Source organism: Anser brachyrhynchus (assembly GCF_964034855.1).
Source record: "Anser brachyrhynchus genome assembly, chromosome: 1".
Classification (NCBI taxonomy): domain Eukaryota; kingdom Metazoa; phylum Chordata; class Aves; order Anseriformes; family Anatidae; genus Anser; species Anser brachyrhynchus.
The window spans coordinates 111563045-111585598 of NC_137694.1; positions in this window are offsets into that span (position 1 = coordinate 111563045).

Sequence of the window (22554 nt, forward strand, 5' to 3'; positions counted from 1 at the left end):
TCTCTCTCTCTTTCTTTCTTTCTTTCTTTCTTTCTTTCTTTCTTTCTTTCTTTCTTTCTTTCTTTCTTTCTTCTTTCTTTCTTTCTTTCTTTTTCTCCTCTGTCTAAGTTTAATGGGGCATTCCTACTCCTCATGCTTTGGGTTTTATAAATAATAAACCATCACTTCTTTCTTATGCATGGCCAACGCCAGAAAAGTGTTTTACATTTAAACAAGGAAAACACTAAATCAGTTCACTCAGTTCATCCAAACCACTAGGTTCTACCACTATATTAATTCAGTGTTATCAGTATCATTGAAGAAATTCCACTACTTTTTGTCACTCTTATTAAGACAGTTAAATGGAAGTATTTGGAAAGGCAGCTTCTGCTATGCCTTACAGGAGGTCAAACAGGAAACTTTATAGGGCTTTTGTTTGATTATTTATTTGTTTTCTGTCAAGAGCCTTCACAGATGAGCTTGAACAATTATTTTATTTTGATGAAGACCTCTACAGCATAACACTGTGTTTGGAAGTCCTTTCCACATGAGATATTTTCAAAGGTTGTCTCTGAACTGATGAGTAAGGACTCAACACAGTTTACCATATGAGTGGAGCATACCCCAGCTCCTGGTCTATGTTCCTGGTTTCATTTTCATAGACTTTGATGTGTGGACCGCAAAGAGACAAGGCACATTTCTAGACTCAGGCATTTAAAAACACTTCTGGCTCTATACAGACAAAGCCAAAGCATTGTTCACAGATCACTTTCAAAAGCAAGACCTCACACCAAACCCAATAATACTGACTTCTAATGAAGCAACAGGACAGTCCCTTCTTCCAAGGTCTACATGGCCACAAAATGTGGCCACAAATTGTGGCCATGTGGTCTGCAATTTCATATTTCCAGCACAATTAAACAAGTATGCAACAAACTGATAGTAATCACTGATTTACGTGGACTCCCAAACCTTTAAAATCTGAAAATTGCACTCATGAAGAAATACAACAATCATGATAATAAAACAGATCAATAGCTCTCTTCATAATTTAACCTGTCACCAACAGCAGATGATGGGAAATAATTTAGGGAGCAACATAAAAAACACTGAAAAACACTCAAGTAATTATATTATACAATAGAAATATTTCTTCTTTACTTCACCTGATCATTGCTTAATCTCTGGGTTCTGTGCTGACTTATCCTTAATTACATGGAAGCCATAAGCATGCTCTGCATACAAATATCTAGTCATCAGGCATGTAGACTTGCAAACTCAAGTTAGCATTAATTTCACTTCTAGGTTCTGGCTGAAGAATAAACAGGGTAGTACTTTTAGGTACTTAACCAGGGTTGCAGTTAAAAATAGACAGCGAAGCCTATGTTGAAACCATTCATGCCCTCTGGTTGAAAAATTAGCTCAAGGACACACCTGAGGTGTCCATAGGAAGGAGCATAAATGGGAATTGCTCATGTAATTGTGCTTAAAAGTCAGTTGAGATCTGGTGAAAGTCTTATTGTCTCTTCATCTTGTTCAGAAAAAAAAAAAATCAATGGAGGACTTACCTTCCAACCTCAATGGTTTGTGTGATTCTGTGACTCCAGGTTCACTTAAAGTGGTAACACAAGGCAGCTGATAGAAACCAATAAATAATGCACTCTGTTATAAACCAGTTGATTTCTCTTCAGTATTATATTTTCAATCATTTCTACAGTAATCTTATTGTAAAACCTTACTGATAAAGATTTATTTCAAGTGTAGTTAAAGACAGAATAATGAGCGAAGACAAAATGAAAAAATGGTTTCAACATTTGCTTTCAACAAAGCCTCCCATATTAAGTACAATTGGATTAGAAAGAGATGGCAAATAATATACTGAATACAGTGTGGGGATTTAATTATATCCATTTGAACTCTTAGTTCCTGCTGCTGTTGAATCCTTTATTATAGAATACAATGAATGCAAAAATAATTCCATAAAATTAATGGTTTCAGAATTCAATTCGCAAATCCAAAGAAAACCTTCTGATTGACCATATATCAAAAAAAGCAATCATCTGAGAATCTGAGAAAACACCCTGAATTCTAATCAATATTTAAATAAAGGTGATCCACTTTTTTTTTTTTTCTTTTCATCTTTTCAAGGGTCTTTGAACAGAAACTTGTAAAAAAGTTCACAACTATGCTGAATTCTTAGAGTAAGAAGACAAAAGTGACTGATTAATTGAAAAGTTAACTGGTCCCAAGAAGAATATAACAGATTTCTTTGCTTATTATTATTATTATTAATTTTTATTATTATTATTTTTCTAGAAAGGGTACTAGCTCAATGCTGACACAAAGTATGATTAAGACTATGAAAATACAATAAGGAAGAATATATATTTTTCCATTCTTATACTGTAAGTAATTCCCGCTCATTATTCACTTGCTGGTATGACCTCCAGCAAAATGTTGACCAGTTGTGTATCTTAATATAATTCAAATGTCCCTGAGAATATACTGTGTTCATCCTTAAGCCTCCTCTTCAATAAAAATACCTGCATTTGTTGATCTTATTTGTTCTTACAATGAAGTGGCAGAATGAATAAATTGGAATCAGGGAAAACTCAACAAAATGTGTGGAGACACGTTCACTTGTACTTCTCCTATTGTGATAATTCTTTAGTTTCTATAGAATTTCTCCAGCAAATGTAGCATTTTTAAAAACTGTACAAAAATATGACAGTCAAGATTTCTTAGAAAATTTAATGTTAATCTTTATAATATCATAGTCTGAGGGACTATGAAAATTCAGGTTGTTTTCAAAAGGGAAAATTCTGCTGCAAGAGGTGAACTGATTTTTTTTAAGGACAGTTTTCTGTTGCAGTAACACTTTCTGTTTTGCTGAATGATATTTTTCAGTTGTCTGGCAGCAATACCTAGTTCCAAGGTCTTCTACATATCTGTTTATAAATAGGCAAAACTACAAAGCATGGTGGAACAGAGGAGGAAAATAGATTGGAGCTGGTTTGTTTCTCTCCACAGGTCTGAACACAAGTTTTGAGTTGCCAAGTAATGGTCAGTTTGTTGACCACTCCTTAGGATTTACCTGAAGGTGACTTTTTAAGTTGTTGTTCAGTTATGTTACATATCCTTTGAAGGCAGACACTGCTTATGGTACAAACTGAACCTGGAGAATCATTTGTATAAGGAATTCTGAAAGACTGGGCTATCTCATTATTATCAATAATGAGATAATTTACTCTGAGTTTTCCCTGGCAATGCAACATGCCTATAAATGTGGAGGTATCTCTATATAATGTGTATGTGCCTATATATGCTGACTCAACAATTACTCTGCTAAACTCTACAGAAATTCTATTGCATTAATAGGATTAACAGGAACCCAAAGATATCTAAGGATTAAACACTTGACTCTTAGAGCCAAGTTCAAAGAATCATAGAATGGCTTGGGTTGTTAGTGACCTGAATTCCAAACCCCCTGCCATGGGCAGGGACACCTTCCACTAGACCAAATTGCACAAAATCCCATCCAATATGGCCTTGGACACTTCCAGGGATGGGGCATCTGCAGCTTTTCTTGGCAACCTGTTCCAGTGCCTCACCACTCTCAAACTGAAGAATTTCTTCCTTTCTAATCTAAACCTACTTCCTTTCAGTTTAAAACTATTACCCCTTGTCCTGTCAAGTTAAAGAACAATGAGATGAGTTAACTGTAAGGATTTAGCCATAGGAAATTAGAGTTCCTGGCTACCATAGGTTTTCATTCAGATTATTTAAACTTGTAACACCAAGAACCAAAAACAAACATAGTACCTAGGTGGGACAAGTGCAAAAAGATGCATTTTGCTTTCCCTGTTCAAGTCAATGAAGAACTACAGCAGCCAACCCAGTGGAATATTTCCTTTTTTTTTTTTTTTTAAATAATATATATACATATATATTTATATAGTTAAGTACACAGATTGTTGCTTTTAAAAGGGAAAGAAGAAAAAGTTCTTGCTAGTAGCTGCTTAAGTTTGAGAAGATTCTGGAATGCTAATATAGATAAGGCAGTGTCAGACATGCACTTGATATTTACAATTTTTCTCTTTTATGTGGGAACTTTGACTTTGTGACATTTGAATCTGTTACTGTGAAATGGATTCAGATGTTGCAAAAATGCACCAAATTTTCCAGGGCATAAAACTAATTGTCTCTAGGGTAGAAAACTTCTATTTTTGTAACACAGAATAAATCAAAATCAATGTTAGACAAGCAATAAATAAAATAGTCATAAATAGTCTGTTCCCTTTGTTAGGTTTTATGCCTTGTATTGTATGAAAATTTCAGACCAAAAAAAAAATAATCCTAAAAGTTCTGAAAAACCTTCTAATGAAAATGACTTTACACTACAGTGGAAAAATACATTGGAATGAATCTTCAGCAATCTACTATACTGAAACTTAATTCTATTCAGTACAATGTAGGAAACCTGATGTTGTTTACATAGTTTCTTCTGGGCATGATTTTTCAGTAGGTTAGAGAATATCTGCAGTATCACATCTTGCAGGCAATATGTTTTCAAGTGATTAGTTCATACAGTGGAAAGGTCTGCTGACCTTGACAATCCAGAAAGAAAATAAGCCTGTCAACTTCCATGATACAGAGCTGAAGACTTGAATGGAATGCAGAAATTTGTTTCCCTAGACAATGTTAGATTTTGCTTCTTTTTAAACATCCAATCCATGGCTGCAAAACTGATGTGTTTTGCAGTCACAAGACCTTTCTCCAAGATGGGAGTCTCCAGACCCAGACAGGGATCAATATTCTTTAATATTCTAAGTGCCTCACATTTCCATACATTTAAAATTAGAACCAAAAGTTAGCAGGGGTATTTTGCAATGAAAAGGAGGATCAAGGCTTTTGTGCTAGCCTTTTAACTTTATTATCTGTTTTATATTGCACTATAAATGCCATACCTCAGCAAAAAATTCTCTCTTAATTTACTACTTCTGTTGTGTACAACCCTCTCTGCCTGAACACTCAAATCAGCCCCAGAAAAGAGCAAAATACTAAAATAAGGACACCTCTCTCAAAAAAAAACATTTAAATTTGTAAAAATGTTCTACAGGACGGAATTTTTTTTACAATGCTTTTCCATTAAAGGACTGACTCTCTTTTTCCCATACACATAGAAATTGCTTTACCATGGGGCTGGATCAGAAAAGTCAGAGTGCTTCACAAAGACAAGTCAATAAGGCTGTGTAGTTGTTTTTAACTCATGCCAGGTGAGTGAACAAGTTTTAATGAAGAGAAGTCCCTAGAGAGAAAGTAGGTTAATGGAACAAGAAATGGGATTGTAATAAGTGAAAGTTTGTTTGGCTCAGAGCTGCTTGAGGAAATGTGGACCAGTGTTTCCTTGTACACCAGCAAATCTAGGATTAAAGCAAGATGCCTTGATTTACATAGTGTTAAAAATTAAAACCCATAGAGCTCAGTCATCAGAAAACACTATATCCCACCTTCAGACTCTTGCTGGAGCATACTGTCAGCCTCTTATCACCTACTGGTGTCAAGTCCTTTCCTTTGGTAGGACCTTCTACTAAGATTCAGGTTTGGCATCAGAAACAGAAATGGCCCTTCTCTGATAAACAAGCACAACTCCTTCATGGTCCCCCTCTCTAAGTAATGTAGACATCTAAGCTTTAGTTGTCCTCCTTGCTGGAGAGGAGAAAACTCTTTCTCCTATCAGTTTCTGCTCAAAGCATTAGGCTGACAGGCCACATGCATTTCATGAATAGTCCTGTTCAATTTTCAATTTTAACATGCTCACTATATATCACAGAATCACGGAATCGTCTAGGTTGGAAGAGACCTCCAAGATCACCCAGTCCAACCTCTGACCTAACACTCACAAGTCCTCTACTAAACCATATCACTAAGCTCTACATCTAAACATCTCTTAAAGACCTCCAGGAATGGTGACTCAACCACTTCCCTGGGCAGCCTATTCCAATGCCTAACAACCCTTTCAGTAAAGAAGTTCTTCCTAATATCCAACCTAAACCTCCCCTGGCGTAACTTTGGCCCATTCCCCCTCGTCCTGTCACCAGGCACGTGGGAGGAATCAAGCTTTATCAAGCTCTAATTTGTAGTACATGCCTTAAAGATTTTTGCAAGCCAATGCAAGCTTGTTCTACCCATGCCATGATCCAGTCAATAGCCATGTAGCTGTAATTAATTCAGTGTCATTTCTAAAATAAGAATTCCTCTTGAGACAGTAAGTATATTAGCTTGCAGACAGAATCACATAACACAAATATGTAACTTCAGTTTGTCTACAAAAGCATGTGTGGACAGAGCTTGCATAGGTTTTTTTCTTAAGATCCTACTTGAACTGAATTTTTTGAAGTTTTATAGCAGGTGGTTTTTATAGATGATTATGACTCTCAAGCTTCCATAGATAGCACTCAGAAACACTTGGGTTAATCCTTGTGTTTGTAGGCCAGTTTAAGATCTTAACATATGTTTTCTGAATGTCTTTATAAATGCTGCCGTCTTCTGAGTCTAGGAAGAGCAATAGAACCAAATCAACAAAATTAACAATCAACAAAAAGCACAAGAAGAGAGAGAAATTCAGATGTCTTTGGACTACCAAGGGATTTCTTTTCTTAGGCCTGATTTTCCCAAACCTAAGCTTCCAGTGCTGGATAAATTTGCTCACATAGTTTATATTCAAGGTAGAGTTAAAGAAAGCCACTTCTTTATACTGGCAATTGTTAATCTGCAGCTGTGTATAGTTTGCCACTCCTGACTGCAACAAGTGAAAGAATAAGGCTACTATCCTACTGTTGTAGGTTAAATAAAGTCTTGACAGATTAGAGGGGAGAGAAAGAGCCAATGGACAAAAATAATTACAGTGCTTAAGAAACTTTACAGAGTATACTGGGATAAATCCCATATTCCTGTTTCCATGCTTTTTCCCTACTGGTTTTATACAAATCCGTTAGAAGAGAATTAAATTCATATGGACTAACTGATGACTGAAGGTGCGGTGGAGATATCAGCTCATAAAGAAAAAAAAAAAGTAGAAATTGAAGCCCTAAGGGGAAATTATGATTACATTTCAAGCAGAGCACCTTCATTTCCAGCAAGATCTCTGCTGTGCCTCACAATTTTGGAAAGGTTTGCTGATGACAGAATGGATTGTTTTTCCCGTTGTACTCTCTTTCAGTATGTCTACAGGCAGTAGATTTAAATGTACAAATGGTATTTGAATGGAGTCTGGAAACTGTAACACATCAGAAATTACAAAGAAAAAAACTCTTTAAAAAGGGAAAGAATGCAAGACAAAGTAAGCAAGCAAGCATGCCAGTTGTATGAAGAACTGAAAAACTCTTTCTTGTGTTTGGTGTATTAAAAATTTAGATTTTTTTTCCCCTGCAACTTCAGTAGACAATTATGCCACTGATAATTGCATTAATCTTTTTCAGTGTCAATGTTACAAATGATCCAGTTACATGTGTACATGGAAGTTTGGCAAAAGCCTTCAAGCACATGAAGAGACTTTGCAGAAAACAAACACAGGCCTTCAGAGTCAATACACTCTTTGACTTCAACTGATACACACTTATGGATGGAGACCTTTTTTCTTTGAATGTGTCAGTCATTAATTTAGTAAGCTGTAATATTTTTCAAAATCACCAAAACCTTCAAAAATGATCTACCTAATATGAATATGAGGTACTTTGCTAATCTCTCCTACAAAGTAGTCCAGAATAAATCCATTCTCCATGTCTGTCCACAATTTTCTCTCACCAATTCCTAAAGATTGTGCAGCTACCCCAAGAATTTAAGGGGCATTTACTTTTGCAACTACACCAGCTCTCACCTATAATGTGGCTACACAACTTCCTTGTATGATTGAACCTGTTCCTGTCCCAGCTTTCACATCAGCTACCATGAAGACAACATCACAGAAACTCCACATCTAAGGTCAAAACTAATTACTGGGGGTCAATGTTATTTTTCTGTTCCCATCGGATGAATGGTAAGATGGTCATCGCCTAGGTTAGGTGGATACAGAGAAAAGTCAGGAGACCTTGTACAGAGAAAGCAAACAAGTAATTTTCATCCAAGTTAATGAAGGCTTCTGTTAGGGTGACACTGCCATACCAGCTTCATACTAGATTTTCTTAAACTATCTCACACATCTTAGATAAATAGACTAAAAAAATGAATTTCTCTGAGACAACAAGCAACACTGGCATTGGCACCTCTAGCTTCTTTAATGAGGAGCAAAAGCTGAGCATGTGATCAAAGAAGCCTTCAAAAGGCTCTGATGTTTCTGTGACTGAGGTTCAGTTGACTATTGACATTGCCTAATTTTCTCAAGGAAATACTTAACATTATGCACTGAAAAATTGGAGACTGTGGACAACAAAGGTTTGGATAGACAACACTCAGGATAGAAGGCCTGCCCGGAGAAATAAAATTCTAGCCAGAACCTCATTCACTGGATCCTCACAAACAAGAATACAGAGGGGAGAAAGTGAGTAGCTATGTGATGAAAATTAAAAACACCAGTATATTCAAAAGGAAACAAAGGCATAACCAGTTCCCTCAGCAGCCCTGTCCTCACTACAGATATGTTGTTAGTAAATTCCTCTAAACTAAAAAAAGCGATTGTATTTACCAAAAGGGGACAATTAATTGTTTCAATATAATTGTTCTTACTTTTCTTCCTGCTGTACTTTGCTGATACAGCAACCATAACACAATAATTAAACAAAGTTAGTAACATTTACCATAAACAACTGTAGCAAGGACTCTGACAAAGCGTTGCTAGCACACTGTAAACTGGCATGTCTGGCTGTTAAAGAAGTTTGCCCTGGAAATGTACACAGACTATGACACAGTGGTTTTGATAACTCCTACAGTCAAGATGTTCTTTGTATTCTTTCAATCTTTTGTGTAAAACCCCTACACACTCCAACCCCTCAAACCTAGGGTAAATAGCTGGAAATCATTTTTTCGTTATTCAAGTACTTCCCCAGAAGTCTAAAAATGCTTCTGTTTTTTCCTTATAGACATGTTTTTGAATACTTGTTCTTCTAAAGGTTACAGTTATACCTAACTTTGTTAATTTGGCAAAGACGTAATGAAAGAGGTGTTCTTCTAAAAGGGGAAGATCCAAATTAAAGTGACCTACTCATTCCTAAATTTCTTCCATCAAACAAAACTTTTGGCCTGTATTGCTTATGAAATAGCTGAATAGGGACATTAACAACAAAATGTTTCCAGAAGGCTGTCTTGATTCAATTATATCACAGGCTACAGATCTGTTTCAAGGGTTCCCCCTCCCATTTAATTCTCCCATCAAGAATCATAGAATCAAAATCATAGAATCATAGAATCATAGAATCATAGAATCATAGAATCATAGAATCATAGAATCATAGAATCATAGAATCATAGAATCATAGAATCATAGAATCATAGAATGGCTTGAGTTGGAAGCGACCTTAAAGATCATCTAACTCCAACCCCTCTGCCATAGGCAGGGATGCCATCCACTAGATCAGGTTGGCCAAGGGCCCATCCAGCCTGGCCTTGGACACCTCCAGGGGTGGGGCACCCACAACTTCTTCCAGTGCCTCACTCCCCTTACAGTGAAGAATTTCCTCCTAATGTCTGGTCTAAATCTATCCTCTTTTAGTTTAAGACTATTCTCCCTTGTCCTATCATTATCTACCTGAGTAAAGAGTCTTTCTCCATCTTTTTTATAAGATCCCTTTTTTATAAGACCCATCTTTTTTATAAGACATATATAAGTATGTTGGAACCTTGACAAAGTGCCTGAGCTGGAACTGCAGGTACCAATGGTATTCCTCAACAAATATCCCTTCCATTAAAAGAAGAGCATGTATGGAAAACACTTTTCTCCCAAAGTTCCTTAGGGGAAAACAAAAACAAAAAACAACCAAAAAACAACAACAACCCAAATTCACGACATTAATTAGACACCTACCTGATATTCTAAAATTAATTCAATTAGATGTACATGGAAGAACACCTGTGATATGTTTATGATGGCTATGAGGTAGCTTGCTATATATATATAGTATAAAATGAGAACCAATCATCTCTTAAATTGTCATTTTATGCTGATTTTTAGCTATTAGGAAGTGTTTCTTTTCTCTGGATGGAGGTGAGAGAGAGTAGGTCAGCCTCTTCTTCAGGAGATGGGAAAGCTTATCATTCTTCTTGCTTTCAAGAGAAGGATGTTACAGCTTCATGTGCATGCTAATCCTCCTCCTCCTTTCTCTATAAAGATAATGGAATGAACATGGTATTTACGGATTTAGTGGATTTAGATTTATAGATTTATTTAGGCATTAAATTTGGTAAAACATAGAAGAAATAATATGTTACTTCTTTTATGAGACTCATATACCTGCAGAAAGTACCATGTCTGAGGCCATGTATATCATGGTATTGACTTGTCCAAGGTGATGAGAAAGTTTTCAAACTTCCTTAACCTGAATGGTGTTTTACAAGTTTTAGCTTCTCGAGAATTTCTTGTTTCTAAGAGGACCAAATGCCTACTTTGGCTTTTCTACATTGAACCACAAGTCGGTCAGCCTCTGCCAATGATTTTGTCCTCCAAGGCAACACTTGTTTACTGGAAGTTGTCTATTTGAAGACTGGCCTTTCACTGCTCTGCAGCATCACAAAAATTGAACCACAGCTGGAGAGTAAGGTTCTTTTGAGGTTTTATTACCTAGGCAACATGTTTGAAACTACTCATAACTTTCCAATCACAATTATGTATTTAAAATAATTTGCATTCTGTTTTTAATCCAGCTTTACAGTGTATTACTTGGAAAACACTAGACATTTTATTTTAATGAATAAAAAGGTCTGTAGGACAAAACTCCAAATACACAGTTAATCTATAGAGGAAATGAATAGAGAACAAACCACATTCAATAACTAAATAATGGAAAATTGAAGAATTGGAGGCACAAATTAAATGCTACTTAAAATGAATTCCAATTCCATGCCAGCTTAAAAAAGACCTCTATTTTAAGAGACTTTCATGTTAATAGTTGTATTTTCCAAATAGTTAAGTTAATAATAAGAAAACCAATTTTATTCCAACATGCATCAAATGAAATCCTCTAGAGTTCTTTTCTTTTTCATTCTAAATATTAATTCTGTTCAGGTATTTAGCATTTCAAATTGTTTCCATAGACATTTATTTTGCATGAAATATACAGATCAAGTATAAACCAGGTTTACAAAAGAAAGAGACAGAAAAAAACTGACAAGAGGTGATATAATGCCCCTTTTACTTGGTTTTGAAATTGGTCTTTATGCTGAAGTCCAGTTCAGTATACACTGAATTGTATACTCTATATTAAACACTAAAACTATTTAAGTGTTTAAGATATAGGCAGATTAGGTTCCATTTTTATAAGCCAGCCATGAACAGTGTACTTATTAGTGTTGCTAAAAGGTAACAATTGTAAAATCAGCAAGGATTGGTCTTTCCAAGACAAGTTTCATAAAAAAATTAAAACACTGGGGATTGCTTTCGATAGAGGGCTGTACTGCTTACAATTGTGTAATGAATGCAAAATTTCCTAAGAAAATACCTTGATTAAGGCTTTCTTTTCAGAGCTCTGTGAAAGCACCAAGAATCTCGAAACAATAAAGGAAACCATATGTGTACTAGGCCCTAATTTATTTCTTTGTTAAATGAATTGTTTTCATACAACTTTCCTACCATTAACATGTAAATGTGAGAAATAAAAGATGGAAGCTGAAAATGTGGCAGAAGAACTAATTCCTAAAGCAAGAATCTGAGAAGTGTTCTTTCCACCTGTGAGATATTAGCAGAAAGTTGTAAATAGATCTGATAAAATTACTGTGTATTGGTAGGATAATGCAGCTGCTGCAACGCAAGTTTTGGCTTACACATGAGGCTTATTCATAATCTATTTTTATGATTTTCAAAATCCAACAAAATAAAAAAGGACCACTGTCTAATTGTTACCATACTGTTGATTCAAAATCTATTTGCAGTGCACTCAAGCATTTCCCTCTTCTCTCCTCCCCCTCTGCAGTCATCCTTTTCCCAGCCTTTGAGTACTTCTAGTTATAGCATTTGATTTCTAAAATTACACTGGGGCCCATCTTAAAACTCTTAGTTAAGAGAATTCAGATAAATGAAATGCCATCTCTTGCATTGTTCCTTTTCTTGACTCTAGCAGAATATACCTTCTTAATCACCTAAATGTTTACTTTTAAGAAGCATTTACTATTATGATTTTATTTATTCTTTTTTACATTGCTTTTTTATCTTTTTTTTTTTTTTTTTAATCATTCTGAATATACAAGAAAGCACAGATGAATTCTACATATGACTGCAGGTGCTCAATTCATGCTGATGTGACTTATAGTGAAACAAATACTTTAAGAACTAAAGGTGACAAATGGACCCAGTACTTTTGTAATTGATCCACATTATCAAAATAGAGTAATATAGACACTAGAATAATTGAAAAGATAACACAGGAAGTTCCAAGCAAATTAAATTTAAAATCTTTGTTGCATATTCTCAATGCAACTGTAAAATTTCCATATATGACCTAAAGTGAACGTGTCTATATAATTCCACAGATGATTTCACTGTTTTCTCATACCTGTTTCATTTAACCACTACTTTATATCAGAATTATTTTACTGTCAAAAAAGGATCTGCTTAGCTATCCTTTTGTTCATTCTTTTAGGTCCCCAGCAGACATCTAGGCTCAAAAGACACATAAAAGAGAATAATCCATGTATCAAGGTATTCTTCATCTGACTCACACCTGAACTATACTCACCTAGGTGTCAAAGACTCCTTCTGCTTACTATTAGAGTCCTAAGAAAATCAGTCCATGTAGTAGGTACTTTATATGAGATAAAACTGTATGATCCATGATCTGATACAGACACTAAGTTTAGTTTTATCATAAATTCTTTTTACCCTGTATAGTCATATAACCATTTGCATGCAAGTACACGCACACACATCTTAGAACAATCAAATCTAATTCAAAGGAAAGGGCTGGCTTCTATGCTGATATGATGGACCTGCAAGCTTTCTTACTGTGTTGTTAGTTTCATGAGTCAAACACCCAAGAACCATGTATTTTCTAAGTCATTCATATCTCATGAGAAACCACCTGAGCCTAGTCTTACCTGACTTGAACATTTACAAGCCTAAAAAAATAGTTATATATGGTGGTTTAGAACAGATAGTATGACTGATCCATAACATGGAACAGTGCAGGGCAATTGCAAGTCAATGTTGTAGTAGTTTCACTATTTCCAAATGCTTATTCTGTGCTATTTTTGTCTTAACTAAAATATTTCATTTCCTTTCAAGATTCATCTGTAAAATTAATTTTTGATCTCCTTGATCCCATTTTTGGGTAATTTGTGTATCCCAATGTCTGTGTCCTATTTAGTTACTTGTATAATGCATTGTTTTGCAGTTACATTAACACTCACAGTCTAAAAATACAAAGTCTGTTCACCAGCTTTCTTGAACTTTTGCCCAGAGATATTTCTCATACAACAGTGGGCAAACTTACCACAAGAAAAGAAGCAAAGGTTTCTTTGTCCCACTTTTTATTTCAGTTTGGGTAAACCACAAATTAGGTCTATTGTGAGGGATGAGAAATCTTCAAAATAGAGAGTCAATTAAGCTTTAACAAATATTAGATAACTTGATCATGCATTTGTGAAAATTGTAGTGAAAATTATTTAGAATGTGAAAATCACAATGTGATTTTTCAAATAGTTTTACCTATTGGAAAGTCTCACAAACATCTTAAGGGGTGTGAGTGGGACAATTCTTTAAAAGAGATGATAATTTTTCTTATAATTTCTCAAAAATATCTCTCATTATTTTTGATTGCTAATTATTTCAGATATGAAATTGATCTTTTTTACACATTTCTTTCTAACAGCTTAGGGTCAATGACGCTTTGTTTAGAGTGAAATATAATACGTCACTGAAACTATGGCTTTCAACATACTTCCATGTAAAAACTAAAAAAATTGCTGACTAATTCAAAAGTTGAAAATATATTTTATAAATATTGGTTGGAATTAAATATCTTTAGTTACATATTGCATTCAGTTATCACAAACATTGTTAAAAAGTAAATCTTGATGACTTAATTATCAAAAAACTTTTAAATTTGTACACAGAAATATTGTCAAAAATACAGCTTAATTCCTCCAATGAATGTGAAGAAATTTTGTATACTCATCTACTGACATGTTTCCTTGTAATTGCTGAGAAAGGGATTCAATACAATCCATCACATTCAACTCCTGAGACTCTGTTAAGATAAAATGCACTGAAAATTGTGATTAAGAATTCAGGTCATCTCTGCTTTCATAGAAAGAATTGTTCCTAAGAGTGCTCAGTTCCCTCTTTGACTTAGACTTTGGCTTTTTCCGATGAACCTTGAAATGAAGTTCTGAATTGGTAATGACTGGGAGCGTACTTTGGCACTATATACTTTTTAGAATATCGTTTGCATTTGAACCTCTATATCTTGGTGAAATCCACTAATGATTGTCACAGAAACCTGTCATGAATGTTTTCCTATAAAGCATCTTCACTTTCTATACTTTTAATGGATATTTGTAGAATGTAGCCCTTATTGTTCTTCTTCTTCTTTTTTTTTTTCTTTCTTTCTTTAAAAATGATTTGAGAAGAACATTGAAAACAAATAATCAGTCTGACCTTATGTTGAAGAAGAAAAGAATTCTAAATTTTACAAGGAACAATTGAACTCACAAATCTGGTATAATATTATGAGAATGAAAATATTCATCTGCTTTTGAGAACTTCTCAGAAGGAAAAGTTCACTTGTAGTTTTTAGGACAGGACTATGAATGTCAGACTGAAGATTTTATTCTGTGACTTCTGGCATATTTGCTTACCTTTTGTGTTTCATCTTTTCCATCCAGTGAGCTGAGATAAAGATTTTTGTGAGTTTGATTATGATATCAGTAAAAAGTTTTAAAATGAGCTATTCTAAACAACCTGTAGTTTGTTTCTATTATTATTAGCTTTACTACAGACAAATATATTCATTGACCAAGATATTTGTTGCCTTGGGCTTACAGTCACTTTGAACTGTGACCTACCAGTACTATGATCCTGAATTACTTTGAATACTAAAAATCATACAGTCTTTGATTTCTGAGCTCAGGGGTACTTGCTTAAGCAAATTCAGGAATCTGTGTTTTTATACTCCTAATACAAAAAAAAAAAAAAAAAAAAAGAAAAAAAAGAGAAAAGATTTCCTAAAAAATACAAGTTTTTCATCAACTAAGACAAAGTAAAATAGTTCAGTTGGAAGGGGTTTTCAAAGACCACTTCGTCCATCTGCCATACCTCTTCAGGGCTAACCAAAAGTTATAGCATGTAATTGAGGGCATTGTCCAAACTTCTCAAACACTGACAGGCATGGGGCATAAATCACCTCACCAGGAAGCATACTGCAGTGTTTGACCACCCTCAAGGTAAAGAAATTATTATTATTATTATTTTTATATCAAGTATGAAACTCCCCTGGTGCAGCTTTGTGCTGTTCCCATGTGTCCTGTCATCAGTGACCAGAGAACAGAGACTGGTACATCCCTTTCTGCTTCTTCTCCTCGGGAAGCTGTAGAGAGCAATGAAGTCGCCTCTCAGCCTCCTTTTCTCCAGGCTGGACAACCCAAGTGTCCTCATCCTTTCCTCACAGGACATGCCTTCCAGCCCTTTTACCAGCTTCATCGCTCTCCTCTGGACTCTTTCAAGGACCTTAGAATCATAGATCATAGAACGGTTTGGGTTGGAAGGGACCTTAAAGATCATCTAATTCCAAGCCCCCTGCCGTGGGCATGGACAACTTCCACTAGACCAGGTTGCCCAAAGCCCCATCCAACCAGGCCTAAAACACTTCCAGGGATGAGGCATTCACAACTTCTCTGGGCAACCTGTTCCAGTGCCTAACCACCCTCTGAATGAAAAACTTCTTCCTTATATCTAAACTAAACCTACCCTCTTTTGATTTAAAGCCATTGTCCTTATCCTATCACTAGACTCTATGATAAAGAATCCCTCTCCAGCTTTCCTGTAGGCTTCCTTTAGGTATTGGAAGGCTGTTATAATGTTTCCCTTGAGCCTTCCTTTCTCCAGGCTAAACAACTCCCAACTCCCAAACCCCAACTCCCTCATCCTTTCTTCATTAGAGAGGTGTTCCGGCCCTCTGATCATCTTCACAGCCCTGCTCTGGTCTTATTCTAACACTTCCATGTCCTTCTTGTGTTGGTGGCCCCAGAGGTGAATACAGCACTCAAGGTGGGTTCTCATGGGAGCAGAGTAGAGGGGGAGAAGCAGGCCACTGACCTGCTTGCCACACGTTTTTTGATGTAATCCAGGATACGTTTGGCTTTCTGGGCTGCTGTTGTGGTTTAACCCGGCTGGCAGCTAAACACCACACAGCCGTTCGCTCACCCTCCCGCCTCCCTCTCTGGCATGGGGGAGAGAAACGGGAAAGCGAAGCCTGTGAATTGAGATAAAGACAGTTTATTAAGACAGGAATATAATAATAACAATAATAATAATAGTGATAATGATAATAGTATTAGTAATAATAATGTGTAAGGAACAAGTGATGCACAATGCAATTGCTCACCACCCGCTGACCGATGCCCAGCCTATCCCCGAGCAGCCGGCCCCCCACCCCCGCCAGCCACCCCTACATATTGTTTGGCATGACGTCAGATGGTATGGAATACCCCTTAGGCCAGTTTGGGTCAGCTGTCCTGGGTCTGTCCCCTCCCAGCTCCTGCTGCACCCCTAGCCTGCTCGCTGGCAGGACAGAGCAAGAGGCTGAAAAGTCCTTGGCCTGGTGTAAACACTGCTCTGCAACAATTAAAACATCAGCATGTTATCAGCTCTTCTCATCCTAATCCAAAACATAGCACCCTACCAGCTACTATGAGGAAAAATTAACTCTGTCCTAACTGGAACCAGGACAGCTGCAAATGCACTTTGCTGGCTCACGTTGAACTTCTCATCAGCCAACACCCCCAGTTCCTTCTCATAAGGGCTGCTCTCAATCCATTCTCCACCTACTCTGTATTTGTGCCTTAATATGCTTTTAACATTGTCGAGCCCAGAACTGCACACAATATTCAAGGTGAGGCTGCACCGGTGCTGAGCTGCTCTCCAGCCACTCGTTTCCCAGTCTGTGCCTGTGGCTGGCATTACTCTGTCCCAGGTGAAGAACCCAGAATTTACCTTTGTTGAATTTCATGCCGTTGTTAATTGCCCAGTGCCCCAGTCTATCTAGCACTTGTGTTCACACAAATGAAGCTCTCAGAATAATAAGTTCAATGTCAGACTTCTAGCCTTTTCCAATGTGCCATTTACTACTGGATAGCTCCTTCTGTGTGCATGCAGATTTAAATTAAGAGCTCCGGAATCTTAAGCTCTCTCATATGTATCTTGCTGCCTCTGCTGCTCAAACATCACATATGTGTACCCCACATACTCTACAAACTTGTTGCAGTGTTGGTCCAGAAAAGCAGACAATCATATCTCCAGAAAAGTAGATAGTCATGTCTCCAGTATTTTCCAGTGTTTTCTGCAGATCACCTGTACAAATCAGTTTTAATTCTCACTTCTGAGACTCTAAAGGCTAGAAATGCAAGCATGTGTACTTTGTTAAAAATCAGCTTTCTGAAAAGATTTGTGACTCCTGAAGCTTGAGGGGTCCTGGGACCCCTACTCCAAAGTCAGTGAGATTAAAGGGAACACTCATTTTGATGGACTTTAGATCAGAATGTATGACTGTTGTGTTACTGTTAACTCTATATTAACCTGTTTGTAGCTATTCTAAAGAACATAAAGAATGTATTTTTAGAAAGATATCTGTATCTACTACAGGTAGCCAAATTTATCTTGATTGATTATAAAGGGAACAGGAGTTCCAATTACAATTTCTTTCCCAGGTTTTGTTAATACTCTAAGTATTATAGTCATAGCTGAAGACATCAAAATTGTAGCCAAAAAAAAAAAATAAATCAATAAATAAAAGTAAAAAAAAAAATCACTCCACCACACACAAAACCTCAAACTTTATTCTTTATTTTCTGTATTTCTTCCACAACATTTTCAGCTTCCCTGTGAGAACTCTTTGGGGACCCAGAAATTACCTACTCAGGGAGTAGGTTCATACCACATATTCTAGATCAACGATGCACAATCATTTAGAGCATTTGAAGCAAAATATTTACTAGCAATCTACAAGTAGGATCAAGCTTTCTTGAAACAACTGAATGTATGAATTTGGGGAAAACATACAGAAAAAGATGGTGCAAGTGTTTAACTGTATATGTATATGGGGAAACATCTAAAAAGATAAGAAGAAAAATGAGAGAAGAAGACTAAATAAAAATATCTTGCCCCACTCTAACACCAACAGATACTTAGTGACATCCTGGTTACAGACACTCAATTTAAGAAATACCTCATAGATGTTTGAACACAAATCTCTTCTATACTCAGTTTAGCTCTTCTCTCATCTTCTTACTTTCAGGCTCCAGAAAGATAAAAGCTGTGCTGAGAGGAACCCCACTGTAAGCTACACATGATTAAATCAGTTTTAGATGGGTTTACTGCAGTAAGGAGAATCTTCCCTAGATATCCCCACTGTGAGGTTACCAGACATGAGGATTCAGGGTAGCAGAAATGCATTAGGAGTGTGGAGCTTGACATAATGTTTTAATTTTATGCCTTTATCGAGATGGTGGTGGCTGAGAACAGAAGAACATTTTGCATGTAATCTGGTCATGTGTATAAACTCTGTATACCAAAAAACTAATATATATGTATGCATACAAAGATACAGTCATATGTCTCAAGTGTATCTCATTAATATTTTCATCTAAGAGTGTCTTGACCAAGGTTTCTAGGCATACCACCTGAGATAGAAGCAAAAAGCAGTCTTTCCCTTTAAATGAGGAATCCCATAGACTATTGACAGATACCATCCCCCAGGTAACCTTCAGGGAACAGGTTTTAAGGACATATGAAAATTACATAAAACACAAAACCTGAAAAACTATTTTTAAAATAAAAAGAAAAATGTGAATAGATGCAATGCATCAGAAAAAATGTGGCCTGAATTTAATATAACTTCCCTCTGCATAATGAAAAAATGCCTCAGGCATCTCATGAATATATAAGGCTTATTTAAAAGCAAAATAGAGTTTGCATGATATCTAGGAATCACACCCTGTTTAATCAATAACAAAAAGTTAGTGAGTTGACCAAGTTACAAACAGCTTGCTTTCCATTTTAGTCACTTAAAAGTAAATCAAATATATTGAGATTCAGAGGAAAATACCTCATTGTGAGTATAACATTTCATTTAGATTATTCCTCCAATTTCTAAAAAGGATTGCTATCAGTTCTGTTAAATTAAATTTTCAGTACTTATGACATAGGAAAAACCTTATAAACCATGAGAAAAAATATATTTAGCTGTACTAGAGATCAGTATAAAGTCACAATGTGCTTCATTGAAGTGAATTTGATGCCGCAGCCTATTTGTGTCTGAAGAATGTCTAAAAGTCTTGACTGTTTCAAGATTAAATCAAAGAACTAAGGGTCCTGAAGGGAATTTGGAGTATGTTACAGACTTCTGTTTCCTTTCGGAGCTTCCTCCAAGAGCTACATACAATTGCGCAATAACCCAGCTCTCATGAAATCGGATTACTTTGTTTTCTACAAAAGAAAGCACTTAGGCTAGGAACATTGTCAGAATAAATTTCAAAGATTAAAATCGACAAGGTGAGAACTTGGATGAATTCTACTGCTGCAATTGTGTTACCGACATGAGAAACCCAGTTAAAGAAAATCAGGCTGCAGGAGATGATGTTATTTCTGTTAACAATTAAAAACATTTCAGTAAAAAAAGTCTGTACAGCATGGAATGAATCTGTACACATTTGTCCGCTGGAGTTCTGTGCACATACTGAATCACTGTGGTACATTTCAGTGGCATGGCAGCACTGCTTATATACAAACATTTCTCATTATATATTGATCACTCTGGTAGATAGAATGAAAATGTATTAAATGTTTTGCTGTGTCCTGAAACACATATTCTTTCCTTAGGTGAGCTAATTTTTCACCAATGTTCAAAATGTGTAATTTATTGTTATTACTACCACTTGAATTATCAACGTGTTCAGGAACCCTGGTTATGGATGTGGGCCCCATTTGTTAGATGTTATTAAAATACAGTTGAAAAGGATATCCAAAATTCCTTAAAATTTAAAAACAAAATGATAGGCAGCAGCTGAACATATACAAAAAGTTGTACATGCAAAGGAGACTGATCAGCATACCTGAGAATGACTTAATTTCATCCAATAGCCTGTGTGTTTTCAGCTTTAATTGTTGACATCAGAAGCAAGTTGTGTTTTTTGTTTGTTTTAAATTTAAAAGAATGTTATTTTTTTACCTGCAATGGATATTTCATGGCAGTAAAATCTAGGATTTAACATTTGAATCAAATCAGTAATTTGTAAGATGTAGGGCTGAAGATAAACAAATTGTCATTGCAGGAAGATCATAGCAATTTCAAAATTAGTCTCTTGCTAACTAAAAGAGGACTTCAAAACAGGAAGGGATGTTTGCAAAAAAAAAAAAAAAAAACTTTTATAGATTTATTTCTAATCAGAATCAGCTGGTGAGCAAAATGAAAGGGCTATCTCTTCAGTCATCAGTAGCATCAAGAGACATTATTGCCATGGAATACCTTGCTTGGTAAGTAGAGGGTCTTGACTTGACCTTCTTCCTTCAGAAAAAGAAAAGTCAAAATCCCTCTGGGTTCAAAACTGTCAAAATAATATTCCTTATGAAATATCAAAACAGATGGGATAATCTGCAAGGTGTGGGATAACCAGTTTGCCTTTTTGAGAAGCAAGGCAATGAATAGTGTGTGTAACTATGGCATGTATGTTAAAACAACACTTAGAAAAACAGTTGGCTATTAAAATGAAATGCAATACTGCTGCCGCAACATTAATATGAACACACATTGTACAAGGATAACAGAAATAGCTAAATAAACTCTGAAGCAGTTTCACTATTTAAAGTGAATATAACCCAGCACAACCAGTGTTTAATACAGCTACCATATAGAATCTCTCATTTGCCAGAATGTGTCCCTGAGTTGTTTTGGTTATCTGTGTCTTAATGCCACGATTTAATTTGTCTATGCAAGTTTAGGTCTTCTTTTCTAACACTCTAGGTGTGTGTTGAGTGCATTAAACATTCCACACAAGATGGCAAATTTTCTCAATCATACCACGTCAATGATTCATCTCTCTCTCTAGTTTTTAGAAGATTATAATTGCAAAGGTGCAACTTGGAGTGGGGTTGTCAAGATCCAAATGATTGACACTGGTTAGACAGATCTTTAAAAGAAAAAAAAAAATCTTCAAATAAGAAAAGATAAGATCTTTAAGAGAAAAATAAATAAATAAATAAATAAAAATTTGAAATAAAATAAAATCGAAATAAAATAAAATAAAATAAAATAAAATAATAAAGTTTCCAGAATATAACCCAGTCATTGTTTACAAATGGAGTAACAAAATTCCATGATCACATGATTTTCTTGTCTTCCCTGTCAGATACAACCTGTGACGGGAGTAAAACAGATGAATACAGAAGACTGAGTGAGGCAAAGGCACTGAGCCCAAACATTTCCATGTACCTGGGATGTTTTCATTTAACTGTAAGTATTGTACCACTGTTGGAGTAGCTGAAAAAAAAAAAAAAAAAAGATAAATTAATCTCTAATTGTGTTTTAAAATAAACAGCCCTCCTATGTAGATAGTTTTAGTGCTTACTTCATGGTGTCAATGGTCCCACTCTACATAGATAATATGATACATATATCGTATGCTCTAAATAGTTAATCGCTCATAAATTTTGAAAAAAAAAATAGGCCTTGAAATGAAATTTATGATAGGAATAATTTACAGGATCTAGGTTACAAGATTAGGAGAGCTTCTTAAAATAAATATATATATATTTTTTTTTATCCAGTTTTGCTATCCAATCAGCATAAGTCATTCTTTGTATGTACATGTGATCTCTAAACAACTCAATATGTTATACATTGAAGAAGTAGTCATTTGAGAGGGAAAATTACCAAAGCTTCCACTACCTTCTTCCCTTTAATTCTGTCATGAAAGTCTAAAGAGTGCTATCAAAATAAAAAATAAAATTCCCTGTCTAATTTATATGAAAAATCTGGAGTGGTGACTTAACAAAATGTTTAGATCTTTAACACTTGAAATGTTTTTCTTTGCAGTAAAATATCTTTTGCTTGTGAGTTGAAATCACTCATACTATAGAACTTTTCTAATGTATACCTCCTCAGCCTTTGTGAAAGCTTCAGGTTATAATTTATAAGAATCTTCTTTTTTTTTTTTTAAAAA